Here is a 27420-nt window from a genome sequence, read left to right on the forward strand (position 1 = left end):
CTCACCTCATAGCACTCTGAGAATCACAAGGGTCATCCAGTGCTCAGTCATCTCCCAGTTTGGTCCATCCTGTTCTCTACACAACTGTTTCAAGCATCTTTGGAAACACTTAGCTTTGGGAAAGTAGCTGAAAGTGTTTCTCAGACACCTCCCTGAGAATCACCTACAAGCATCTCCTGTCAGCCCTCCATCTTCCCACATTACCTACATCCTTGAGAGGAGGAAGACAGTGGATAGCACTGCTTCCTCAGCTCAAGTGTCTGTCCTCATCATCTCAGATCCTCTATTGCCATCATGGTTTATTGCTGCCCCTCAGCCTGCAGGGTACCATCATCTGGCCCTTTTCTCTGACTCCAACGGTAACCATACATACATAAATACATACATAATACATTTAATTAATTTTTCTCTTATTTTAAACTACCCAATCCATCACATTTGTTAAAGAAAATAACATATCTTGTATACCAGAGAAATCACTCAATGGCTAAGGTCACTCGCTGCTCTTGCAGGGGACCTGAGTTTTAATCACAGCAACCACATGGCATGGCTCACAACCATCTATAACACCTCCAGGAGATTCAGTGCTCTTTTTTGGCCTTCTTGGGTACTTAAGTGCACAAACCCACATTCAAATATATACACAGACATATAATTTTAAAAATAATCAGCCAGTGAAAAGCACCTGAGAAATGTTCAGCATCCTTAATCATCAGGGAAATGCAAATCAAAACAACCCTGAGATTCCGCCTCACACCAGCCAGAATGGCTAAGATCAAAAATTCAGGTGACATTAGATGCTGGAGAGGATGTGGAGAAAGAGAAACACTCCTCCATTGTTGGTGGAATTGCAAGCTTTTACAACCACTCTGGAAATCAGTCTGGTGGTTCCTCAGAAAATTGGACATAGTACTACTGGAGGATCCTGCAATACCTCTCCTAGGCATATATCCAGATGTTCCAACCGGTAAGAAGGACACATGCTCAACTATGTTCATAGCAGCCTTATTTGTAATAGCCAGAAGCTGGAAAGAACCCAGATGCCCCTCAACAGAGGAATGGATACAGAAAATGTGGTACATTTACACAATGGAGTACTACTCAGCTATTAAAAAGAATGAATTTATGAAATTCCTAGGCAAATGGATGGACCTGGAGGGCACATCCTGAGTGAGGTAACCCAATCACAAAAGAACTCACATGATATGTACTCACTGATAAGTGGATATTAGCCCAGAAACTTAGACTACCCAAGATACAAGATATAATTTGCAAAACACATGAAACTCAAGAAGAACGAAGACAAAATTGTGGACACTTTGCTCCTTCTTAGAATTGGGAACAAAACACCCATGGAAGAAGTTACAGAGACAAAGATTGGAGCTGAGACAAAAGGATGGACCATCTAGAGACTGCCATACCCGGGGATCCATCCCATAATCAGACCCCAAACACTGACACCATTGCACACACTAGCAAGATTTTGCTGAAAGGACCCTGATATAGCTGTCTCTTGCGAGGCTATGCAGGGGCCTAGCAAACACAGAAGTGGATGCTCACAGTTAGCTATTGGATGGATCACAGGGCCCCCAATGGAGGAGCTAGAGAAAGTACCCAAGGAGCTAAAGGGGTCTGCAACCCTATAGGTGGAACAACAATATGAACTAACCAGTACCCTCCTCCCCCCCTGCCCCCGAGCTCGTGTTTCCAGCTGCATATGTATCAGAAGATGATCTAGTTGGCCATCAGTGGAAAGAGAGGCCCACTGGTCTTGCAAACTTTATATGCCTCAGTACAGGGGAACGCCAGGGCCAAGAAGTGGGAGTATTGGGGGAGGGGAATGGGGTGGGAGGGTTTGGGGGACTTTTGGGGTAGCATTTGAAATGTAAATGAAGTAAGTACCTAATTAAAATAATAATAAAAAATTTAAAAAATGGTTATTATCAGAAAACAAAAATAACAAATGTCAGCCAAACTGTAAAAGCAAAGTTAAAACATTGGTACATGCCTATTCTTGGTGGAAACTTAAAATGTTGTTGTCTCTGAATGAAATAAAAATACAGTCGTATCCGGGCAGTGGTGGCACATGCCTTTCATCCCAGCACTTGGGAGGAAGAGGTCGGCAGATTTCTGAGTTCAAGGCCAACCTGTTCTACAGAGTGAATTCCAGGAAAGCCAGGGCTACACAGAAAACCCCAGTCTTGAAAAACAAAAACAAAAACAAAAAACAAAACAACAACAACAAACCAAAACCAAACCAAAACAAAACAAAAAAAGCAGCCAGGAGATGGCAGCACATGCCTTTAATCCCAAAATTCGGGAGTCAGAGGCAAGCAGACCTTTTGAGTTTGAGGACAACCTGGTATATGCAGCAAATCTCAGAACAGCCAAGGCTACACAGAGAAACCCTGTCTAGAAGAAAAAAATCAATAACAACAACAATAATAATAAATAAACAATTTTAAAAAGAAAGTAGTTTATCTTGCCACTTTTGTTATAAGATCTTAGCAGTTGTAAAGAGCTAAACAACTAGCTATAAGAACAGTACGAAGACTATCCAATGCCCAAGACGTTTACAGTTAGCCTAATACTGCCACAGTGAATTATAGATCAGCCTGAAAAGGGACAGTCTCAGGCAGCATAAACCCGAGGCTCCTGGGACTCTGAGAGCCAGCCATGTCTGTGCAGCTGAAAACACAGGGAAACCAGAAGACTGAAATGGTAGGCAGAGTTCAGTTCTCTTGTTCTAGGTTCTTTAGACTGTAAATGAAAAGAAAACTCAGTTCAGAATTAATCCACTGGATAGGGATTTCTAGACTATATTGTAGAATTATAGAACTGAAGAGAAAAAACCAAAACAGTATGGTAATATGAATAGGAATGTCCCCCATAAGGCTCAAATATGTGAATGCTTGGTCATTAGGGAGTGCCACTACTTAAAGAGATTAGGAGGTATGGCCTTGCTGGAGGAAGTGTGTCACTAGGGGTGGACTTTAGGGTTTCAGAAGCCCAAGCCAGGCCCAGTGACTCTCTATTTTCCCGATGCTTGTGGATCTGAATATAGAACTCTCATTTTTCCTGTACCACAATGTCTTTACACAGGCTACCATGCTTCCTAGCCATGATGACAATGAACTAAACCTCTAAAACTGTAAGCCAGCCACAGTTAAATGCTTTCCTTTTTAAGAATCGTTATGATAGTGGTGTTTCTTCACAGCAATAGAACACTGACTAAGACACTTAGGAAGATTAAAATTATAGAAACGTCATTGGGTCTCCCTAATTATTTTTTCCTCCCTCCTTTCTTTTTCTCTCTTCCCAACTTTCCTTAGCCATACCTACTCTATCCTTCCTCATCTCTCTGCTGTTGTACCTTTCAATGAGGTCTAGGTTAATCCATGTGCCGTCTTTCATGTATTATAGGTTAGAGTTGGCGGTAGAGCCCTGGACTCATTCCTTCCCAATATTTCTACCAGGAAAAAAAAAGGGGGGTCCTATTTTCTTGGTTCTTATTTTAACCCTCCAGAGAATCTACTTGAACCTGGCTTGGATCCAGTGCTCATTCCATGGTGGGGAAAAGAACATGAGAAATGAGCTGTAGTCAAGTCCTACTGTTAGGGCAGGGGGTGGGGAATCTTCTCCAGAACAGAATACAATTCCAGTGAAAGTCAGGGAGGCATGATAGCTATGAGAACCCTGAGAGAGCCATGAACTTAGAAGAGGAAGGCAGATTAGAAGCATTTCGAACAACAAAGAAAAAATTTGTGCATAGGAATTGCACTCATAGGTGCTAGAAAGACGTTCCTCCAGCTATCCCCTATCATAGGATATAACACAGTTGCCCTTCAATGATTAGAACAGCCCTGCCTTCCCTGAGGGAAGATGGAAGAAAAGCTAAAAGGTATTATAGAAAGAAAAGACAGTATTCCTCCTCACAGAAAGTGAGTTCCAAGATTCATCACCCCAGAAGTACACTTTCTCTCAGGCAGAAAGTCCTTACTGTGCCAAGAGGATCCCGGTAGAGCTCCAAAAGCCACTCAGTGTCTGCCTTATAGCCATCTACTGATCCATCTTGAGAACTTCTGTGGCCTTAGCAATGTGTGGGAAGAGATACACTGAAACGCTCTGTCTTAGTCAGGGTTTCTATTCCTGGACAAAACATCATGACCAAGAAGCAAGTTGGGGAGGACAGGGTTTATTCAGTTTACACTTTGCATGTTGCTGTTCATCACCAAAGGATATCAGGACTGGAACTCAAGCAGGTCAGGAAGCAGGAGCTGATTCAGAGGCCATGGAGGGATGTTCTTTACTCGCTTCCTCTGGCTTGCTCAGCCTGCTCTCTTATAGAACCCAAGGCATCCAGCCCAGAGATGGCACCACCCACAAGGGGCCTTTCCCCCTTGATCACTAATTGAGAAAATGCCCCATAGCTGGATCTCATGGAGGCAGTTCCTCAACTGAAGCTCCTTTCTCTGTGATAACTCCAGCTTGTGTCAAGATGATACATAAAACCAGCTAGTACAAATGGTATATCTACTAGTACCAGTTTTCATAAGCCACACCACCTGATTTTAGATTTTATTCCTCTTCTGAGTTTTCTTTTCCCTCATACATTTGTTTTTATTCCCAAATCATCAAAACGGGTTTTGCCTTGAGCTCCTCAGGGAAAACAGGACAGAAATTAACTCATTGATGCTTATGCCAGTCACTGTCTAAAATGCTCCTTATGTATGATGACTTCAGTCAATAGCTATTTAAGTTAATTTAAATTCTAAGAAAGAAATATTAAATATACTAGACACTGGTCCAGACATCATTGCTTCAAACTCTGTAAATAGCTTCTGAATTTTCGTTTGCAAGTCAAAGACACAAACCTAAAAGCATTTGTTATTTTTTTTCTGACTAATTTCTTTGCAATTATGTAATGTTTGGCACATTCATGCTACACATGTCTTTGAAGGTAATGCTATTAAGGAAGTGCTACTAAATCAACTATAAAGTAAGAATTTCTCCTCTCATTTATGGATATTTATTTTTTAATTTTACAGATTTGTTGATGCTAGACAGTCTTCTTAGTTTTTAAACTATCTGGAGTCTTAAATACTATGTAGTGTTTCTCCAGGAGGTGGAGTGTTAGACTAGAGAAAGCAAAGCCATGGGTGAAACCTAATCTTTTCCTTTTTTGCTATTTTGAGAAAGTTTTTATAGAAAACATAAATCACCGAATGGGCTCCCTAATTCTTTTAATTGCATCAATGCAGCAGAATCCAATTACACTAGACTTTAAGAGGCAGGTATATTTTACTGATTGCATTACCATAATAATGATGGCATAGTAAAAATGGCGAGCGTTTATAATTCCTCTCATTCTAACATGGCTTATCAAGCCAAGCCATACATGAAGCCTCCTGGCATCTCTGAAAGAGAAATCATGCACACAAACAGCAAACAAAGAGCTGCCTCTGAAAGTCTCCACCTCCCAGGAGTCTTCTGCCTCATGGAAAAGAATGTCCTTCCTGACTTTGGTAATAAGTCAAGAGCCACATGACCACTTCCAGTCTGGGAACTGGTCAGATTGCTAATGTCCTCCCAGGGACACCAACTCCTGCTTTACACATCTGTTTCTCAGGTCCCTCCCTGCTTTAAAAGCCCTGGTTGGACCTGGCCTTGAGAGAAGCATCCTCTTAAGCCCTAGTGCTGGGATCAAATTTGCTGAGATCATTTGGAGCATATGGCACAGACAACTCTTGATGCACACTCTGGATCTCAAAACTGCGAGTTGCAGAACAGCAGCCTAGTGGGGTAGACTCCTCTTCCCACCCTCTATCTACTGTTGGTTGGCTGCAGTGCTAGTGTCCTGAAAGGTCACAATTTAGGTGACATCCCAGAGCTGGGTCTCAGCAGAAGTCTGCTCAAAGCCATCAAGGAGCCTAGGAGAGTACTGCTCCTGAGATGCACAGAATCATCCGTCCATCTTCCTCTTCACTCTTCAAATGAGAAAGTTAAAGCCTAGGAAGACTTTGTGACTTGTTGACATCACACAGATGTTCAGTTGCAAAAATGAGGATATCCCTAATTACTCTCCCACCTGTCCCTTCTTCACACTGGACATCCAGAGCTAGTTTTTAGGAGACTCCTAATGATCATCATAAAGAGAAAAAGAAGACATAAAGTTCTGCCCATGACTCTAGAGAACGGATGAGGTTGCTTCAGACTGGTATTGTAGCAATCAAAGCATAGCCCTCAGAGGACTGATTGACTGGCTGGCTAGCTTGCTGACTTCTTGCATTTTTATAACACTCTGAATTGGTTTTGGGGAAAGCACCTCTTTGCCACACATTTTCACCCTTAGAAATGCATGATCAAGAGATGGACATTCTACTATGACCCTGGCCACCTCTGGCCTCATTTAATTAATATAATAATTAGAATAAGCATTAATGAATTTGCAGCATGCTGGAAGCATATTTGAGAAATCATGGCGCATGTGAAGGACTAAGAGGAGCCCAGCCAAACACAGGCGGGGAGAAGGGGGAGACAGTCTCATACCTCTCCTGACTCTAGAATGCTGTCCCTCTCCTTTCTAGCCCCAAGTCTTTCGTTCTCTCCTGTCTTGTCCACCTGTGGCTAGCTGCACTGTTCAGTGAGTGTTTCCTGCATAAGACAAACACCAGGTCACATATTCAAGCAGCTGCCTTAGCAACCTCATTGCCAACCCTATCACACACAAAGGTTCTGCTGACTCTCACCTGTTCTGAAGGACACAAGGTTTTCAGCTATGTGGTTCCAGGAGCTGTTCATGTTGAGCTCAGATTTCTCAGGGCAGTGAGAAATAGACCAAGGCATGAAGATACAGAGACCTAGGAGGAGCATCTGATTTCTTTTTTTTTGTCTTCAGAGCCAGGCTTCCTCACTCCAACCTGATTGGCTTGACAGTCTACAGTGCTTCAGTCAATGGAATTATTCATCTAACACTCCCTCAAGATGGCCTGGTAGTCCACCAGTGGGAGAAGAGGCTCTTGGTCTTGCGAACATTATGTGCCCCAGTACAGGGGAATGCCAGGGCCAGGAAGTGGGAGTGGGTGGGTGGGGAGCAGGGCAGGGGGGAGGGTATAGAGGACTTTCAGGTTTGAAATGTAAATGAAGAAAATATCTATTTAAAAAAATGCTCCCTTAAAGAACAAAAGTTCTAAAGGAAGAACTGGAGTACCCATAGTTTCACACGCATGCATGCGTGCGTGCACACACACACACACACACACACACACACACACACATACACACATACACACATACACTAGCAGACCAACATTGTTCAGCCAAAGATTCTTTTAATAATTCTTATATGAACACCCATTAAATTATAAGCCCATTTCCCATGGATCAGAGACAGGCAGAAAAGACTGCAGAAAAAGAAGAAGACAGGAGTCTAGAGATCTGGTGGTAACTCAAGGGCTCCACCACCAGGAACTGTTTCCTTTCTGCCTGCTATGCCCAGCGACCAACACTAAACAAGCAGGAGTTATCTTCAACTACGCAGTAAATCCAAGCCCAACCTGGGGTACAAGAGACATAAGGAGCTCTTCAGTAAGCAGCATTCCTCCATGGTCTCTACATCAGCTCCTACTTCCAGGTTCCAGCCCTGCTTGAGCTCCTGCTTGAGTCCTGATGGACTATGTTGTGGACATCTAAGTTGAAATAAGCCCCTTCTTCCCCAAGTTGCTTATGGCATTGGGGTTTTATCACAGCACTGGAAATCTTAAGTAAAACAGTGCCCGCAGCTGCCCGGGATGCCTCTATAGTCAGACTTGGCAATACTAGACTTTTTAAATACCAGGGGAGTGAAAATCTCACTATTCCACATCTGTTATATAAAACCGTTCAAGAAGAGCTTAGCACAACGCCTTGGGTACTACAGTTGCTTAACACCTGCTCTTGTTTTTCTCTGCTGATACCACAACACCCCATTCCCTGTAAAGACCTCTAGAACCAGGTTCTCTACCAGACTAGGTTTATCATACCTTACACGATACAGGCACAGCAGTCTGAGTTCAAACGAAGGACAGAATCCACATGGCCAGGTAAACACAGGGTGTAAACATAAAAAGGGAACTCTGGTAAAGGAGAGTAGAAGATTTAGACACCCCAAAGCTGAGAAAGCATAGCCCAGGGAGAACAGATGTGGAGGGTTTCCAAATGCTGAAAGCTAGGGATAAAACTTTCTTCCTTATGCCACCTGGGCCTGGAGAGTAAGTTGTCCCAGGACAGAGTTACTACTAGACAAGATTGCTTGGGGAAGGGAACGTTTGCTCAGATTTGAGGTTGCACAGGGTCTTTTACGAACTTGAACTTGAATTCAACTTCTTACTACACTGTACAATGCATATTTATAGATTTAAAGCCACATAGTCTTGTAGTCTGTACAGAGTCTGGCATCTGAGTGACTGGCTGAAGCAAAGGGCTCAAAGGTGCCACCTCCTGGAAGGATGCTCCCCTGCATCTCTACATCTACTCTGTCTTCTGAATGACTAGTTTTCTTATCTTGTGTCTGATAAGAAAACTAGTTCCCTTTCCTTGTTCAGCTGCCTCATTCCTCAACCCTTCAGAACCACACCATTCCTGCTGATTTCTTTAATGTCAGAGTGCCTTCTCTTCACTCCGCCTCCCTCCACAGGGGCTCCTGTGATTCCCTGAGATCTCCATAGATAGTTCAAAATAATCTCCCCACCTCTTCCATACATCTTCACAGTCCCTCTTGCTGTGTTCAGGTCAGCAGAGCTAGACAGTGGGTGTCTCTGGGGTCACCATCTGTCCACCATATCTCTGTTCTGGGGTAATTCCAGCACTGTCTCTGACATCCATCCATAGCCATGAAGAAATCTGGTGTAACATTGTTCCACTGAGAAGTTCTTCATGCTTGGATAGGGACACCACGGTCTTGCGGCAAACCATCAGCAAGAGGTACTGTGAAGATGCACATAAGAGCTGCCACTTCCCTTCTGTGCTGCCACAGCAACACCTCTTCACCAGTTCTGTGCCAGCCCATCTACTGCCAGCTTCCTTCCCAGAGCAGGCCGAAGGGTGAGCAAGCAGAGAGGGAAAGAAAGCAGTGAAGTAGGGGGCATCTCACTCCTGGTGGGGAGAAGTGGGAAGAGTTCTCTTCTCTCCCAGAATGCCTTCTGCTGGTCTTCATTGAAGAATTTCCTCCTACCTCCCAGCTTAACTCCGTGCTATTAAAGGTCACCATTTGCCACATTTTACCTGTTGTAAATCACTTCCCTAACAGAGTAGATAATGTGAACTAGAATGATTTAGTATTGCCCTGAGATGTCTGTCCCTTTTGTTGTCGCTATTGTTGTTTGCTTTTAAGACTCTCACACTGTAATCCAGGTTGGTCTTGAACTCACCATGTATCCTAAACTGATCTCAAACTCACAGCAATCCTCTGCTTCAGATTCTAGGACTCCAGGTATAAGCCACCATGCCTGACTATTTTTAATTACTTTATTAATGAATTAAAACTAGATATAGTTGTATTATATCTTTAGATATGTGGTTTTCAACCTCCCTAATTTTGCAATACTTTAATGCAGCTCCTTATCTTGTGGTGACCCCTAACCACTAAGTTTTCTTGTTGCTACTTCCTAGCTGTAATCCTACTACTGTTATGAATCATAATGTAAATATCTGGTATGCAGAATATCTGATATGCCACACCAAAGAGGTCATGACCCACAGGCTGAGAATCACTGCCTAGCTAGGTAACCATTAGTTGACTAAACCAAAACTTTTGAGGGAGCCATTATTGTTTCAAAGCAGAGGGAATAAATTTCATTTAAAAAATGTGAATCTTAGTACCTTTATCCAAGCTACTGGCTTCATAGATATTGATGATAAATACAGGGGTTTCTTTAGCCTTGAGCTCAGTACAGGTACTATGAAATGACTCTCATGAAAGCCAAGTCCGTCTAGTCTGAACCCTTAGAAACAGCTGAGAAGAAGAGGGGGTTCCATGGTGTGCATTCAGAAGGTATCTTGAGACTAACTTCACTTCTATGACCATGGCTTTGAGAAGAGCACTGTCAAACGTCAACATGATTGTTCTGAGCACCTGTCACGTGCTGGGAATGGTATAGACCCTTTGTGAACATATTATTCTCTCTCTCTCTCTCTCTCTCTCTCTCTCTCTCTGTGTGTGTGTGTGTGTGTGTGTGTGTGTGTGGCCACTCTACATGCATGTGGAGGCCAAACATCAAAAATTGACATAGATCCCTCCATCACTCTCCATCTTTTTTTTTTTTAAAGGTAGGGTCTCTGTTGAAGGAAATATCTAAAAAGTAGAGCCGACACGCTCCCACGGTTGTGCCTCTGCCCTGGCAGCCTGGCTGGCCATGCACTGGTGGGCAAAGGCTGACCTATTTTATCTCCTGGAGATTCTCTGGCCTGGCGCTCCGTAATGTCTCCACCCAGCTCACAACTGTCAGGTTGCGACCATGCCAACCTCGTGCTTCACCCCCCCCCCAGCCTTTGTGGTGCACATCTGGCAAACCGATGCTTTGCCACTGTACCTCTCTCTCTTGAACCCAGCTGAGCTCCTGCCTAAAAGAAAATGCAACACAGACTTAGTTCAGAAACAATGGTAACTCAATCTCCCCAGACACTAAACACTAAAATTTGATATTTTTAAAGGATGAACTTATTTGCTCTATAGAGCATGCATATAAACATTGTTATATTGTGATCTATATATATCCAAAAATTGAATGATAATTATCCGGAAACTGACAAGTGATTCAATTATACATTTACTATAGACAGAGAAAAAGTTCACAATATACTGTGAAGTTAAAAGAGGGCAGGGCAGGACTGGAGAGATGGCTCAGTGACCAAGAGCACTGGCTGGTTGTTCAGAGGACCCAGGTTCAATTCCCAGTACCCACATGACAGCTCACAATCCTCTGACTTCATCCCTAGTGTATCTGATGCCCTCTTCCCACTTCTGTGGGCACTAAATGCACATGGCACACAGACATGCATGCAGGCAAAACACCCATACACATAAAATAAAATAAAATAAAATACTAAAAATAGTTGGTTTCTACTCATTTTTGAATAAATGAAAAAATATAATTATCATTAATTGTCATCCTATGCTATTTTTCCAGAATGTTTACATTATTATTTTTCTGTGACAGATATATATATATATATATATATAGAGAGAGAGAGAGAGAGAGAGAGAGACAGAGAGACAGAGAGACAGAGAGACAGAGAGAGAGTTTTATCCAGTTTTAAAGCATTAGCAAAATATAAGAAAATTTGAGTGAAATCCACTCTATGTATATTAAATGAATTTTAATTTTTTTTAATCCTGACTTTTAAAAAAATGAAGCAGTTAATGGGTTTTACAAGGGAGTGCTGCAGTTACCCATGTACGCCATGAGAGGGCGTCAAAACTGGCCACTGATACTTAGCTGCAGAAATGATGTCGCTAGATCCCAAGGCATTTCTAGCTTAAAATGGGCAAAAGTTTCTCTGAATAGAGTAAGCGTTTGTTAGTGATATATTTTAGGACACTTTTTCAGTGTACAAAAATTTAACAGTACCATTTCCCTAAGGTGAGATTCTCAAAATTTCTGGAAATATGTACACTAACACTTAACCCTGACTGTTCGATGATTTAAGTTATAGGGGAAGGTTCCAGACAAACAGTAATAAGGAATGTCTGTGGTGGCCAGTTGTGAATGGAGCGTACCAGTTTCTAGTGTAGTGCACTCTTCAGACAAGTCCGAGGTTCCCATGTGCTCGAGGACGCTGAACCTGACATTTGACCCCCCTGTCCCGCGACCCTGAGCTGGAATGGAAGGTTCTTCCAAAGAAAGAGTGTGTCAGGCTCAGTATCCCCCATTACTAGGAGTCGTCTCTGGGGTCATCCTTGGTAGATTCCAGAGAGTTTCTCTGCACTTACTTTACACACACACACACACACACACACACACACACACACACACACACACACACACACACACTTCCAAGCATCTCTTTCAGTATTTTCCCAATACAGTGAGTTCCCAAGCAGAAAAGTCCAGGCATGCTGGAAATGCCACGGCACCTCAACCCCAGTATCTGAAATGGAACTTGTACCCAACTTGCTCCAAATGTCTATATACAAAAATGTCTGTGCCTCCCATTCAGACCTTCCAGGGAAACCCGGGCATTACAGAATGAGGACTACCACGCCTGCCTACTTGTTAATTTTGATCATTCATATTGCATTAGTATCTTTTCCTATTTCTATGACCAAATATCTGATAAACAACTTTTAAAGAAAAAACATTTTTCTCATATTATGATTATTGCTGTTATTCTCACTTATACCTTAAAAAATACAGTCTATCATTTCAGGGAAAGAAAGGCACGTTACATCACATTACAGCCACAGCCAGAAGATGAATGCTGCTGCTCTGCCCACTTTCTCCTTTTTGTTCGACCTGGAGCCCCAGCCCAGGGCTGCCCACACTCAAGCTAGGTCTTCTCTTCTCATTTAACCTATCCAGACAAACCTAAACATGTGGGCCTGGGTACCAGAGGTTTTCCACAGAGACCTCTGGCCAGTCCTGCTGCGAGGGTTCCTGTGAAGGGAAGTGAGTGCAGGAAGGGAGATGAAGTCTCTGCCTTTTCTTCCAGGTCGTTCAGTAACTCCAAGCTGGCCATGCACTGAGTCTTGTCTGGCTGAGCCTACGAGAAGCCAAACCAGTGAGGCCTGTGGAAGGACCTCAGGGAGATCTTCTTCGGGAGAGAAGATCTCTTCCCAAGTGTTACAGCTCTTGGAACAAAAAACTCAAGGGACAGAATAGTTCTCGCTCACCTTTAATTTCCTGGATAGAATTTATATGCTGTTTTGGGGGGTGATTCAAGCTTAGACAGCAGGTACCTCTCATTGGGTTGGACTGAGAGTTTGGGGGAAACCTTACTTGCATATGGGAAGGCTTGGTGGTGCTCCTACATGGCTGATAGCCACACACCTCTCTTGTGGGGGCTGTGGGGAGGGTAACTTCGATAGGAGCCGAGGGTCCAGAAGACATGATCGAATGCCTTCCGTCCCATATAGGTAGGAATCACCACACATCGGTTCCCCCCAGGGTTCAAGACCTATGCTCGACTGGAGACCAGGCTGTCTATGTGCAGTCCATTGCTCCACATAAACATACTTTGTTTCCATGATGATTCTAAAACCAATCAGGTAGACTATGAAGATTAACCATTGTAATAATACTGTGTGCCAATTTACAACACATTCTAGCTGTTAGGTAACTGATTATTTCTCATTTTTACATTTGATTTCGTTGGTTTGTTGGTTGTGCTAGGGATATAACTTAGAGTCCCAACATGTTAGACAAGAGTCCCAGCACTAGGTTACACCCCTATCCTTCATCTTTACTATTTTTAAATTGCTCCTTACTTTATACCACTTTCTCTGCCACAAGAGGTATACACAAACATTTAAATGCATTATTAAGTAAATATACAAAATAGTATATTCTAATTTATATCTTCAGCCCCATGAGACAGTAATCAAAATGAACATAGCATCAAGTAGTACTTGCCCTCCTGGTACACTCCATTTTCTATCATGCTGATTCTGGGCATGAATCAGAAACTACATTGTGGCCTTGATGTTTCAAAGTCCAACCACTTATAACACCAACGCTCATTTTCTGCCCTCAAGCAGCTTGTCCACCACTTCAAACACAATTAGTCTCAGAGTTAACAAGAAAAACATCCCAGGGCCTCCTGTTCAGTTCTGATGTCTGGCTATGAAAACTTCAAAGAAATCCCAAAGTTTGTGGAACATGCCAGCAATGCTAGTACTTCCAAGGGAGAGGTAGAAAGCTACTGTGTTTGAAGGCAGTCTGGGACCCATACTGAAACGTTGTACCCAAAAATAAAACAACTGCAAAGAACCCAAAATAATAAAAAATTAGAAATTTTCTATTTAAATACCTTGATGAAGACACCATGTAGATGAGAAAGAGGGTTCAGAGGCCCCTGAGTTGAAACTGACCTGAAAGTCTCCTCTCTGAGGACTAGCTTTCATGATGTCAGAAGTCATCATACAAGCTTCCAAAGGATGGAGGCAACCAATTGTCCTTCCCAGCCATGACACCTATGAACCACATAAACAACCAGCATAACATGATAACTGCAATGGTGAAGTAGTGCCACACATAGCTTGGTGGTAGCCAACAGCTCTCTAATTTGATTTAGGACTTGCTCAACAAGGAGGCCATGTTGGTGCTGGAAACTTAACTAACACCTTAGTGCTAGTAAAGTCCTGGTTACCAGAGGATAATCTATACAACCAAAGATTTACTAAACCAGCATAATCTCTAATAATTTATGAACATTTATTTTTACCCTCATTAGAGAAACTTCTCTTTGCAACATACAGACACTGCCACATTAAAACACAACCTATCAAAACCCCGAGTTGTGGAGCCTTGTCTCATTGGATACACCTACAAAATGTTCCCAATCTGAAAGTTTAGGAAACACTACAGAAGAAAGGTCAGGGAGTTTGCTATGAGATTGTGTCTCCTAGTAACATCAGAATCTACACCTATAATCTCATCAACATGACTCTCCAAATTGAAACCAAACCAGGATAACACGTACAAACATGCCAAACAGGATGGAGACAAAAAAAGCCCATGAGGCTTCAACACTGAGTGCTACAGTCAACTGGATATAATTTATATACAGTTTAGGGGGTGATTCAGGATTCGATAGCAGGTGATTCAGGAGTTGGAGAGATTGTCTTTTCCAGGCAAGAGCACCCCAAATGCTAGTCTAGTTCTAAACTGAAAACATATATGCAGGTGCATGTGTGCGTGTGTACACACACAAATATATAGATAGAGAGATGATATAGAGATAGACTGGGCTATACTACACCCCACTCCTACAGGGTTTGCTGTATTTGGATTAGTTAGTTTCAGAATCAGAATGTGATGTGGCCTTGATGGTTGATCTTCAACATATAGACAAAGAAAAAAGGGTCAGCTTTGTTTGTTTTTCTTGATTGAGTCAGCTTGAAGCTGTGTGTTAAGATAAACCACTAATTTCACTGCTTTTGGCTTACTTAGCAAAAAAGACCTAGGCCTGGTAGCTCACAGACCTGCTTCAGATTCCTAAGTAGCTTGCACCACAATGCCAGGTTATATTGGAGATTGGGTTTTTTGTTTTGTTTTGTTTTGTTTTGTTTTGTTTTGTTTTGTTTTGTTTGTTTTTTTTAATATGGCAATGTTTTACTTTCCTGTTTGGTGATTTTTTTTCCCTTTAGTGCAAAGTCTGAGATATCTAGCAATGAAGCATTGTGAAATTCCAGAAACTTGCACTGTGTTTACAGACCTGATTGCCCCACCGTGCCACTGCTTTTGATGTTAACAGAGTTTAAGGTACAAACCTGGGCCCTAGCAGCCTTAAAAAGCAAGGTTTGCATGCCAGTCCTCAGTATACCAACTACAGGCACATGCACTAGTGAAAATCAGAGAAAAGGGATTTATTCAGCTAGACACATTGGGAAGGGAACAAATTCAGGAGTCCACACACACCATATGAATACCTTCTAGATCTTGAGATATACATACATGCGTACATTCATGCATACGTACATACATATACATACATGCATACATTAACACATGCATACATACATACATACATACATGCATACATTCACACATGCATACATACACACATACATACATACATACATACATACATACATACATACATACATACATATTGCACACACACATTCAGTTCTGTGACTCCACACATCATTATTCCAGCTCCCATGTCTCCTGCAAGGTCATCTGAGATAAGCTGTCAGACCTACGTGTCACCAATGTGAAATCTCTTTCTGGTTGGCATTATTAAGTAGCTAGACTGGGATTAGGAGCCTGGGAGGTTGTTGAGGAGAGACCCCTCCCCACAGGCTTTGGACCCTTCCTCCTATTTCCCTGGTAAACTAGAAAGATAAACATCATAACCAGTCTTCCTTAGGCATCCTAGTCAAAAGTGTGGAATACCTGTGACTCTAAATGGAGATGTAACATTCTGAAGCGACCCATGATTAAAACATAATGTTCTTCCCTCCCTTAAGAGTTAATTCACTGTCAAGCATCTGGCATGGAGTCCTCTCCACAGAATATCTGATTCATGTGAAGACATGCTTGGGAAAGGGGAGGAGTAGTTACCCTCTCAATGACATAAGTAGTTACCTTCCCTTCCTACAGTCATTACACAGCTTCCCTCTGGGCAACACTGTCCAGGTTATCTAATATCTGGGTCAACATTTCTTTTTTTTTTTTCTTTTTCCTTTTCTTTTCTTTTGAGTAACTGTCTTTCAGATATTGTCCAAAAGCTTAAGTATGCTTTTCCAGAGACTCTGGGTTCTCTCTCTCTCTCTCTCTCTCTCTCTCTCTCTCTCTCTCTCCATCTCTTGTATGTGTGCAAGCTCTCGCTCTCATCTCAACACCCCCTTTTATTAGAAATATACTTTGTCTATATATCCTCACCAAAGACATTAGAGCGATGGTTCTATGCAGGCACCAGCTCACCCTCTCCAAGTTTAATGAGTTGTGTAGGTGTTGTCTTCAGCAATAAGGCTTGCTGTCAGTTTGCAGAGAGCAACCTACTGTCTTGGCAACACCCAGGGTTATTTGGGAATTTCTGTAGGACCCTTTTGGCCAACAACTCAACAGGATGTATTCCCAGAACTGGAAGCTTCATTTGGTGTCAAGACATGGCTAGTTGGGACTCCTTTTCCCTCATCATTTGGGAATTTTTTTAGGATGGCCTTCATATATTTTAGAAAGTCACTGAACTGGGTTCGCATACTGTCCCTCAAATGCCTGCCAATTCTAGCTGTCTCTCACTGGATTCCTTTCCTCAACCCCATTTCCCCTCCTCAAACCCTGTATTCCTCTCTGGGTCTATGATTAGCATTTATTTGATGGCTAATATTTACATATAAGCAAATACATACCATATTTATCTTTCTGGGTCTGAGTAACTTCACTCTGAATGACTTTTTTCGAGTTCTATCCATTTGCTTACAAACTTCATGATGTCATTTTTTTTAATATACATTATTTTATTACAAATTTAAAAAAAAAACAAAAAAATGCAACATCCTAAAAAATTTTTTTACTGGTAATACAAATTCCTATGAAGTTTTTTTTTTTTGCTAGCATAAGAAATTAAAAAAGCCATTAAATATTTAGAAACATTCAACATCAAAAGCTTTAAATCTAACTGTAGTTGTAGCCCCTGAAAAAGCTACAAACTCTTCTTAAAAAGTATTTTCTCTACAAAGAATCTCATCAGCTATACAAAAATCTGTACAGTTTTTATACTGAAGCTAATGTTGAGCTGCACTTGAATTTCACATTCTTAGCAAAATAATTGCCTGAGCAAATATACTCCACACTTTAGGACAGCCACTTATTCTTCATCCTCCTCTTCTTCCTCTTCATCTTCCTCCTCTTCCTCCTCTTCTTCCTCCTCCTCATCTTCTGGTTCGTTCTTCTTCTTTGAGCCTGTTGGCCTACCAGGACCCTTCTTTCCTGCTTCACTTTTGCCCTTGGCACGGTATGCAGCAATATCCTTTTCATACTTCTCCTTTAGTTTAGCTACTTTCTGCTCATACGGTTGTTTATCTTTGGCAGATTGCTCAGACCACATCTCACCCAGTTTCTTCGCAGTATCTCCAATAGACAGGCCTGGGTGTTCAATTTTGATCTTTGGGCGATTTTCAGAGCAAAACAGGAAGAAGGCAGACGGTGGTCTCTTCGGAGCATTGGGGTCTTTTTTCTTTCCTTTCTTATCCCCTTTGGGAGGAACATAGTTCTTCATCTCCCTGTCATAACGAGCTTTGTCGCTCTTGGCCAAATCTTCAAACTTGGACTTTTCCTTTGAAGACATGGTCTTCCATCTCTCGGAGCATTTCTTGGAGAACTCAGCGAAGTTCACCGACGAGTCGGGATGCTTCTTCTTGTGCTCCTCGCGGCAGGTCTGCACGAAGAAGGCGCGTACGAGGACATTTTGCCCCGCGGCTTGTTGGGGTCACCCTTATCCATGATGATGGCTCGGCGTCTGTCTACCTGCTGCGAGCGCTGCTTCCCTCAGACCTCCGCAGAGAGACTTCCTTCCCCAAGCTCCGGCGAGAACTGGTTTCTTGCTAACGCAATCCCCAGCCTCTTGTTTTGCAGAGTTCTCCGCGCCACGGCAACTTGACCATGATGTCATTTTTTAACAGCTGAATAATGCTCTATTGTATAAATGTACCACATTTTATTTATCCATTCATCTGTTGACATCTAGGTTATCTCCATTTTCTGGCTATTATGAATAAAGATACAATGAAATGGTTGAGCAAGTGTCCTTGTGGTAGGATGAAGTGTCCTTTGGGTATGTGGCTGAAAGTGGTATAGCTGGGTCTTGAGATAGATTCCCATCTTTCAGAGGAACCCACATGTTGATTTCCATAATGGCTGTGCAAGTGTGCACTCCACCAGCAATGGAGGCTCCTCCAAGTTTCTCTTGCGCCACATCTCTGCCATCATATGCTCTCACTTGTGTTATTAATCTTAACCATTCTGACAAGTCTAAGACAGAATTTTAAATTAGTTTTGTGTTTGTTCTTTAATGGCTAAGGATGATGAACATTTCTTTAGGTGTTTCTCAGACATCTGAGATCTCTCTATTGAGAATTCTGTTTAGATCTGTTCCTCATTTTTTAATTGGTTTATTTTTTTTAAAAAGTATATGGTTCCTTGAGTTCTTTATATATTTTAGATACTAGCCCTCTATTGGATGTGGAATTGGTTTAAAAAAATCTTTTCCCATTACATAGGCTGTTACATGGTCTGATTGATGGTGCCCTTTGTCTTACAGAAAGTTTTCAAATTTTTGCGGTCCTGTTTATTAATTCTTGATCTTAGAGCCTAAACTAATGGTGTTCTGGTCACATAGTCTTCTACTGTGCCATTGACTTTAAGGGTAGTCCCCATTTTCTATTTTATTATATTCAGTGTAACTAGTTTTATGTTGAAGTCTTTGAATCATTTAGAGTTGAGTTTTGTGAAAAGTACTAAGTATGGATCTATTTTCATTCTTCTACATTGAGCTTTCTAAATCTTCTGAATCCCCACCTGATCTTTGGCCATGCAGCTGCTTGCTGACATCCTTGCTTAATTTGAAAGGTATGACTTTCTCTCAATCTCCCTCTCCCTGGCAACTGCTAAGATTTGCAACTTGCTTGACTGTTATTTTCCTCTCAAGATCTAATAAAGGGCCCTTTCTTTTCCTAATAAGTCCACTTTTAATTCATTTTATTAATAAGACTAAGAACTTTGAAAAGAAACTCAGTTTCTCCAGTAACATGAACAACCATAAAGGGACATTAAAACGTTTCTCAGGGGATACAGCAGGTGATCTTGTTCCAGGACTTTAGGTGGGTAAGCACTTGCTGGTGGGTCAAACCTACAGTGAATACTCTCTGAATAAGCTTTCTCTAGGAGGGATTCAATCTCCAGGCTTTATCACTCTGTCTTGTCTCAGGCATATAAGCCTTTTGAACTGACTCTGTCTCCTGTGAAGGAGGGAAAAGGTTCCTATTTTCGCCCATCCCTGCCTCCCTTTAGTAGCGATAAGAGCAAACTATGGAGTATATATGCAATGCCTCCCTCCACCCTACCCTCTCTGCTCTGTCACCATTCCCCATGCTGCCCCAGTAGAGCAACACAAAGTACTGGGTATATTTCCTATTCCTCCTCATTTCCTTCAGTGTTTCCATTGCCTTGGATTATCTTCATGTTCTTTATGGTATGGACCTCATTCTCGTGGATGATTCCTTGTTTCCTTCTGATTCACTGCTTAGCTATTTTAGACATATATTTCCAACCACCTGCCCCTGCTCCATGCACACATGTCTTCTGTTACATGCATGCTAACCTAACTCAGGTGTTCTTTTATTAAGAAGAAGGATGACCAAGAAAGGAGCTACAGAGACAACGTTTGGAGCTAAGATGAAAGGATGGACAATCCAGAGACTACCCGACCCGGGGATCCATCCCATAATCAGCCACCAACCCCGGACACTATTGCATATGCCAGCAAGATTTTGATGAAGGGACCCTGGTATAGCTGTCTCATATGAGGCTATGCCAGTGCCTGGCAAATACAGAAGTGGATGCTCACAGTGTGATGGAACACAGGGCCCCTAATGAAGGAGCTAGAGAAAGTTCACAAGGAGCTGAAGGGGTCTGCAACCCTATAGGAGGAACAACAATATGAACTAACAAGTACCCCCAGAGCTTGTGTCTCTAGCTGCATATGTAGCAGAAGATGGCCTAGTCGGCCATCACTGGGAAAAGAGGCCCCTTGGTATTGCAAACTTTATATGCCCGAGTACAGGGGAATGCCAGGGACAAGAAGTGGGAGTGGGTGGGTAGGGGAGCAGGGCAGGGAGAGGGTATAGGGAACTTTCAGGATAGCATTTGAAATTTGAAATGTATATAAAGAAAACATCTAATTAAAAAAAAGAAGGGTGACTATATTTATGAAATGTATTCTGGATTTTCCTATAGTCATGTGATAAAGTAAATGCATATCTTTTTAAAAAATATACATCCCAATAAATGCCCCCTCCTCCTAGTCCCTCCCCCATAAAGTCACTTCCCTTCATCCCCCTTCCCCTTCTCCTTTGAGAGGGTGCCCACCATTCCCTGAGTATCCTCCCATCCTTATATCAAATCTCTGCAGAGTTAGGCTCATCCTCTCTCACTGAGGCCAGACAAAGCAGCCCTGTAGAGGAACAGGTTCCACAAACAGACAACAGCTTTAGGGACAGCCTCTGCTCTAGTTGTTCAGAAACCCACATGGAGACATCTGTTACATGTGTGTGTATGGGGTCTGGGGGACTTGGTCCTGCCCGTGGAAGCTCTTTGGTTAGTGGTTCAGTCTTTGAAAGCTCCTAAGGGTCTAAGTTAGTTTGCTGTGTTTTTCTTCCTGTGGAGTTCCTATCCCCTTCAGGACCTTCAATCCTTCCCCAACTCTTCCATAAGAGTTCCTGACCTCTGTCCAGTATTTGGCTGTTGGTATCTGCATCTATTTTAGTCCACTGCTAGGTAGAACCTCTCAGAGAACAGTTATGCCAGGTTCCTATCTGCAAGAATAGCAGACTATCATTAATAGTATCAGGAACTGGTGCTTGCCCATGGATGGGGCTCAAGTTGGGCCAGTTATTGGTTGACTATTTCCTCAATCTCTGCTCCATCTTTGTCCCTGCATTTCTTGTAAACGGTAGAAATTTGGTGGGTTGGTGCCCTTAGCCCTCCACTGGGGGTCCTGCCATATACCCATTGTTATACTTCTAAACTAAGGTCATCTGACTAACTCCTGGGAGCTTCCACTATCCCAGGTCTCTGGCACATACTTGAGATTCTGCCCACTCTCCAATCTCTACTACTGGCAGCTGCAGATTTCAAGTCATTCTCTGGGTGCTCCGGCCCTCTCTCCTGTCTCTCCCTACATTTAATCCTGACCCTCCCATTTTCCTGCAAAACCACCCCCAAGTTCCCTCCCTTCCTCTGCCTCCTATGACTATTTTATTCCCCATTCTGAGATTCAAGCATCCTCACTTGGGCCTTCCTTCTTGTTAAGCTTCTTTGGGTCTGTGGAGTGTATCCTGGGTATCCTGTACTTTATGGCTAATATCCACTTATTAGTAAGTACATACTATGTATGTTCTTTTCGGTCTGGAAAACTAGGTCACTCAGGATAATATTTTTTTTAGTTCCATTCATTAAAAATTCATGATGTCCTTGTTTTTAATAGTGGAGTAGTATTCAGTTGTGGAAATCGCCACATTTTCTTTATCCATTCTGTGTTTTAGGGACATCTGGGTTGTTTCCAGTTTCTGGATATTACGAATAAAGCTGCTATGAACATCATGGAGCATATGTCTTTGTGGTATGGTGGAGTATCTTTTGAGTATATGCCCAGGAGCAGTATAGCTGGGTCTTGAGGTAGAACTACTTCCACTGCCAGATTGATTTCCAGAGTCATTATACAAGTTTGCAATCCCACCAACAATAAATGAGTGTTCCAGTTTCTTTAAATCCTTGCTAGCATGTAATATCACTTGAGTTTTAGAACTCAGTCATTCCAATTGCTGTAAGATAGAATCTTGGTGTCATTTTGATTTGCATTTCCTTGAGGACTAAAAATGTTGAACATTTCTTTAGGTGCTTCTTGTCCATCCAAGATTTCCTTGTTTAAAATTCTGTTTAGATCTGTATTCTATTTTTAAATTGGGTTATTTGATTTGTTACAGTATAACTACTTGAGTTCCTTATATATTTTAGATATTAGCCCTCTGTCAGATGTAGGGTTAGTAAAGATCTTTTTCCAATCTGTAGGCTTTACAGAAGATTTTCAGCTTCACCAGTTCCCATTTATCAATTGTTGATCTTGGAGACTGAGCAACTAGTATTCCGTTGAGGAAGTAGTCTCCTGTCCAGTTTGTTAAATGCTATTTCCGACTTTCTCTTCTATTTGATGTAGTATATCCTGTTTTCCATTGAGATTCTTGATCCACTTGGACTTGAGTTTTGTGTAGGGTGATAAATATGGATCGATTTGCATTCTTCTACATGCAGACATTCAGGTAGACAAGCACCATTTGTTGATACTTTCTCTTATCCATTACATAGTTTTGGCTTCCTTTTCAAAAATCAGGTGTCCATAGGTGTGTGAGTTAATTTCTGGTCTTTGATTTGATTCCATTAATCAACCTGTCTGTCTCTGTACTAATACCGTTCAGTCTTTTGTTTTTTATCACAATTGCTTTGTAGTACAGCTTGAGATCAGGGATGGTGGTTATTTTATTGTTCAATATTGTTTAGCTGTCCTGGGTTTTTTTCTTTTTCCATACAAAGTTGAGAATTGCTATTTCAAGGACTGTAAAAAACATTGTGTTGAAATTGATGGGAACTGCATTGAATCTGTAGATTGCTTTTGGTAAGATGATCATTTTACTATGTTACAATCCTACCAATCCATGAAAATGGAGATTTTTCCACCGTCTGGTATGTTCAGTTTCTTTCTTCAGAAACTTTAAGTTCTTTTTCTACAGGTCTTTCACTTACTTGGTTAGAGTTACACAAAGATAGTTTATATTAGTTGTGGCCATTGTGAAAGGTGTTGTTTTCCTAATTTCTTTCTCAGACTGTTTATCATTTGTATAAGAGAACTCTACTGATTTCTTTGTATTTTGTATCTAGCCCCTTTGCTGAAGGTATTTATCAGCTGAAGAAGTTCCCTGGTACTTCAATGGGCAGGGGTTGGGTGTGCTTATGTATACTATCATATGGTCAGTGAATAATGATACTTTGGCTTCTTTCTTTCTGATTTATATTCCCTTCATCTATTTTTGTTGTCTTATGGCTCTAGCTAGAACATCAAATACTATATTGAATAGATAGTGAGTGGGCAGCCTTGTCTTGTCCCTGATTTTAGTGGGATTGCTTTAAGGTTTTCTCCATTTAATTTGATATTAGCTATTGGCTTGCTGTATCTTGCTTTTATTATGTTTCAGTATATATCTTGTATTCATGATCTCTCCAAGACTTTTAACATGAAGGGCTGTTATATTTTGTCACAGCCTTTTTCAGCATCTAATGAGATGATCACATGATTTTTTTCTTTCAGTTATTGCATCCATGTTCATAAAAGAAATTGGTCTGAAATTTTCTTTGTTGAGTCTGTGTGTTTTAGGTATCAGTGTGACTGTCACCTCATAGAATGAATTTGGCCATGTTCCTTTTGTTTCCATGTTATAGAATTGTTTGAGGAGAATTGGTATTAGCTCTTCTTTGAAATTCTGGTAAAATTCTGTGCTAAAACCCTATAACCCTGGGATTTTTTATTTTTCTTGTGGAACTTTTAATGACTGTTTATATTTCCTTGGGGCTTATAGGACTGGTTAGTTTACCTGATCTTGAATTAACTTTGGTAAATGGTATCTGTCTAGAAAATCATCCATTTCATTTAGATTTTCCAATTTTGTGGAGTACAGGCTTTTGAACCTTGTGTTTTTGTTTTTTGGTTTTTCTTTAATTTCCTCAGTTTCTGTTGTTATATCTCCCTTTTCATTTCTGATCTTGATAATTTGGATACTGTTTCTTCTTTGCCTTACAGTTGGTTTGGCTAAGAGTTTGTCTACCTTGTTGGTTTTTCTCAAAGAATCAGCTCTTAGTTATATTGATTCTTTGTATTCTCTTTGCTACTAATTGATTGATTTCAGCCCTGAGTTTGATTATTTCTTGTCTTCTACTCCTTTTTAGTGTGTTTGCTTCTTTTTGTTCTAAAGCTTTCAGCTTTCAGGTTTGCCATTGTTAGTTGAGCTTTCTCCACTTTTTAAATGAAAGCATTTAGTGCTATGAACTTTCCTCTTAGCATTGCTCTCTATAAGTTTGGATAGGCTGTTCCCTCATTTTCATTAAATTCTAGAAAGTATTTAATTTACTTCTTTATTTCTTCCTTGACCCAGTAATCATTCATTAGAGAGTTATTCAGTTTCCATGAGTTTGTAGGTTTTCTGTTGTTTCTATTGTTGTTGAAGTTAGGCTTTAATCCATGGTGATCTTAAAAGATGTAAGGGATGCAATAGCGCTCCATAGCCAAATACCTGTGGGAAAGCACTGGTCTATCAGGAGTGTGGAAACACCCGTGAGCACAAGTAAGACCACCACTTATGCTCAGAGGGACAAGCCCAGAGCCCTCATGACACGGGATCCGAGGAACGGCCTGGGACAGGATCCTTCCAGTTTCCATCTGCACTGGGAGCTGATCCTGTGCCACAGTGATGCATACCCAAATACCATCAGGAAAAAATTGAACTCCCAGGAGCACCAATGTACTTGTGAGCACAGGTAAGACCACAACTTCTGCTCAAAATCCTGGCCCAAGAGCGACCCAGCCAGAGCGATCAGGACACAGGAACCAAGGCACAGCCTGGGACGGGATCCTTCTGGCTTCCATCTGCATCCCAGAGCTGACCCTGTGCCATAGCCCTTGTTACCCAAATTTTTCCCAGAGAGAACTAGTCTCCCAGGAGTTACACAGGCTTGCAGGAGGGACAAGACACAGTCAGAGACAGAAAGACCAGCTAACACCAGAGATAACCAGATGGCAAGAGGCAAGGGCAAGAACATAAGCAACAGAAAACCAAGGCTACTTGGCATAATTAGAACCCAGTTCTCCTACCACAGTGAGCCATGAATAATACCCCAACACACAGGAAAAGCAAGACTCTGTTTAAAATCACATCTCATGATGATGATAGAGGACTGTAAGAAGGATATAAATAACTACCTTAAAGAAATACAGAAGAACACAGGTTAGCAGGTAGAAGCTCTTAAAGAGAAAACACAAAAATCCCTTAAAAAATAGCAGGAAAACACGAGCAAATATGGGAAGGAATCTAAAAATGGAAACAGAAACAATAAAGAAATCACAAAGGGAGATAACCTTGGAGTTAGAAAACCTAGGAAAGAGATCAGGCGTCATAGATACAAGCATCACCAACAGAATAGAAGAGAGAATCTCAGGTGTAGAAGACACCATAGAAAACATTGACACAACTGTAAAAGAAAGTGCAAAAAGCAAAAAGCTCCTAACACAAAACATCCAGGAAACCCAGGACACAATGAAAAGACCAAACGTAAGGATAATAGGTATAGAAGAGAGTGAAGATTCCCAACTTAAAGGGCCAGTAAACATCTTCAATAAAATTATAGAAGAAAACTTCCCTAACCTAAAGAAAGAGATGCCCATGAACATACAAGAAGCCTACAGAACTCCAAATAGATTGGACCAGAAAAGAAATTCCTCCCATCACATAATAGTCAAAACACCAAATGCACAAAACCAAGAAATAATATTAAAACCAGTAAGGGAAAAAGGTCAAGTAACATATAAAGGCAGATGTATCAGAATTACACCAGACTTCTCACCAGAGACTATAAAAGCTAAAATATTCAGGGTCAATGTCATACAGTCCCTAAGAGAACGGAAATATCAACCCAGCTACTATGCCCAGCAAAACTGTCAATTACCATAGGTGGAGAAACCAAGATATTTCATGACAAAAACAAATTTACACAATACCTTTCCACAAATTCAGCCCTACAAAGGATAAAAGATTGAAAACTCCAACACAAGAAGGGAAACTACACCCTAGAAAAAGTAAGAAAGCCATCTTTCAACAAACCCATAAAAAGATAGCCACACAAACACAAAAACAACATTAAAAAACAACAGGAAGCAACAAGCACTTTTCCTTAATATCTCTTAACATTATTGGACTCAACTTCCCAGTATAAGACATAGAATAACAGACTGGGTATGTAAACAGGACCCAATATTTTGCTGCATACAGGAAAGTCACCTCAGTGTCAAAGACAGATACTTGCTCAGAGTTAAGGGCTGGAAGACAAATTTCTAAGCAAATGGCCCCAAGAAACAAGTTGGAGTAGCCATTCTAATAGCAAATAAAATCAACTTTCAACCAAAAGCTATCAAAAAAGATAAGGAAGGATACTTCCTACTTGTTGTATTAGTTAAGGTTTTACGCTGTGAACAGACACCATGACCAAGGCAAGTCTTATAAAGACAATATTTAATTGGGGCTGCCTTACAGGTTCAGAGGTTCAGTCCATTATCATCAAGGTGGGAGCATGGCAGTATCCAGGCAGGCATGGCACAGGCAGAGCTGAGAATTCTTTGTCTTCATCCAAAGGCCGCTACTGGAAGACTGACTTCCAGGCAACTAGGGTGAGGATCTTATACCCACACCCACAGTGACACACCCATTCCAACCAGGTCATGCCTATTCCAACAAGGCCACACCTTCAGATGGTGCCACTCCCTGGTCCAAGGATATACAAACCATCACACTTGTCAAGGGAAAAATCTACCAAGATGAACTCTCAATTCTGAACATCTATGCTTTAAATGCAAGGGCACTCACATTCATAAAAGAAACTTTACTAAAGCACATATTGCACCTCACACAATAATAGTGGGAGACTTCAACACCCCACTCTCAGCAATGGGCAGATCATGGAAACACAAACTAAACTGATACACAGTGAAACTAACAGAAGTTATGAACCAAATGGATTTAACAGATATCTAGAGAACATTTTATCCTAAAACAAAAGGATATACCTTCTCCTCAGCACCTCATGGTACCTTCTCCATAATTGACCATATAATTGGTCACAACACAGGCCTCAACAGATCCAAGAAGATTGAAGTAATCCCCTGCATCCTACTAGATCACCA

The 27420-nt window shown here is 41.4% G+C and overlaps 1 protein-coding gene and 2 pseudogenes across 1 annotated transcript in view; 2 read left to right on the plus strand and 1 right to left on the minus strand.

Annotated features, from left to right (window-relative positions):
* The window catches only part of Vmn2r-ps16 (vomeronasal 2, receptor, pseudogene 16), a 160377-nt pseudogene that overhangs the window by 101808 nt on the left and 31149 nt on the right, over window positions 1–27420 (plus strand).
* The window catches only part of Zfp993 (zinc finger protein 993), a 478623-nt gene that overhangs the window by 34093 nt on the left and 417110 nt on the right, over window positions 1–27420 (plus strand). The gene's annotated exons all lie outside the window — the stretch shown is intronic.
* On the minus strand, window positions 17370–18287 carry Gm13237 (annotated as a pseudogene).

This window comes from Mus musculus, chromosome 4, assembly GCF_000001635.26.
Source record: "Mus musculus strain C57BL/6J chromosome 4, GRCm38.p6 C57BL/6J".
Lineage (NCBI taxonomy): Eukaryota > Metazoa > Chordata > Mammalia > Rodentia > Muridae > Mus > Mus musculus.